We start from the raw sequence: 1,900 nt of genomic DNA on the forward strand, positions 1-1,900 counted from the left end.
GGGGGGGTGTTGGGGGAAGGGTATAATAAAAGTGAAGGTGAAGAAGGGTATTTTAGAAAATAATAATAATAATAAGACTTGCAGTTTGAGAGAGATGGTAGCTGAGTAATGGGGTGTTGAAGAAAAAGAGCTTTGAAAGTTCTCTATCAGTTCATCTGCCACTCTCTTAAAATTTGAAACCAACAACAAACAGACAAGAGGAGCTAGGAGTCTCGTGACTTTAAAAGGGAACAAATCAAACCCTGTGTCCTCACCATGGAAATGGGTTTAGGCTTATTATACCCAAATCTCCACTACTTTAGTTGGGTACAAAATGGATTCACTTTATAAAAAAAACAAATTATTTAATGAGATTGTCACAATCTAATTACGAAATTACTAAATTATGTTATACTAATCTCTATCATTGTTGTTCAAAGTTTTCCTTTAATATTTTTTCATTTAGCTTTTGGTTTTTCTTTTTAAAATGAAGGGTAGTCCTCAGTCATATTAAATTTCTCTAGAGAAAAACATTTTACGCTTAATTTATTTTATTTCCAACATTATTGGCGTGCAACACTTTTAGTTTGGGTAGTTAGTGATTATGTTCCGAATGTTATATTAGATTAAGACTGTTATTTAAATTAGGTTTGTGTTTTGTGTTTGAATTGCGATTTGGGTTTGTCTCTTGTTTGATAGATCAGTATTTTAATTGTTTTTTTTATTGGTATAAATAGGTTATTGGGTTTATGTATTTATTGAAAATCGAGCTCTTTTCTTTGCGTTCCCACTGAAATTTTCCTCCCCATAAATTTGACATGTTCATATCTTGTTTGGTTTCTCTTCCTATAAGCTCTTTCATTAAGAACATATCTATATATATAAATCTTAATGAACATGCTTTCGTGTGATCTTTTATCGTTCTCCCATAAATCCTAAATGAAATATTAATACTATGGAAGGCGTGAATAATGTAATAGTCATATTTGTGCATAATGTAACCTAGTCAATTATTATTTTAATATTATAATCGATGTGGGTATGACATTTTACCAAAATCATGTCTACACTTGCCAAAACTAATTTTTCTTATAACGTACTATTGGGAAATACGGCTAGTTGTCAATTCTTACTACATAGGTTATATGTTATCAATGTCGTTGTTGCTAATTGCTTGCAAGCTTATAACATCGTTTACTCAAATTTCTTTTCAAAATGTACCCTGTTTTCTAAAATTGTTTTTCAAGAGTGGGGCTAGAGGCTTGAGCATACGTCGATCATGTGAGATCCCACATCGGTTGGGGAGGAGAACGAAACATTCTTTATAAGAGTGTGGAAACCTCTCCTTGGCAGACACCTTTTAAAAATCTCGAGGGGAAGCTCGAAAAAGAAAGCCCAAAGAGGACAATATTGGCTAGCGGTTGGCTTGGGCTGTTACAAATGATATCAGAGCCAATCGATGTGCCAGCGAGGAGGCTGAGCACCGTATGGGGGTGGACACAAGGCGGTGTGCTAACAAGGACATTGGGCCCCAAAGGGGGGGTGGATTGGGGGTCCTACATTGATTGGAGAAGAGAACGAGTGCCAGCGAGGACACTAAACCCCCAAGGGAGGTGGATTGTGGGATCCCAAATCGGTTGGAGAGGAGATGAAAACCTCTCCCTTGAAGACACGTTTTAAAAACCTTGAGGGGAAGCCCGAAAGGGAAAGCCCAAAGAGGACCATATCGAAAACTCAAGTTCGGTGAGTAAGTGCTATATAATTGTGTTGTGAATCTTGGTAAGTGTGATTGTGATAGTTGGTATCAGAGTGGAGTCAACTCTTAGCATTCGAGTAAGCAAACCTGAAACTTGCTCAATTGTTTGTAGTTGAGATGCTCTATCTAAGTGAAGTCTCTAACCATGGTTTTTTAGAATCTCGC

The sequence above is a fragment of the Cucurbita moschata genome, unplaced genomic scaffold, assembly GCF_002738365.1.
Source record: "Cucurbita moschata cultivar Rifu unplaced genomic scaffold, Cmos_1.0 Cmo_Scf00002, whole genome shotgun sequence".
Classification (NCBI taxonomy): Eukaryota; Viridiplantae; Streptophyta; class Magnoliopsida; order Cucurbitales; family Cucurbitaceae; genus Cucurbita; species Cucurbita moschata.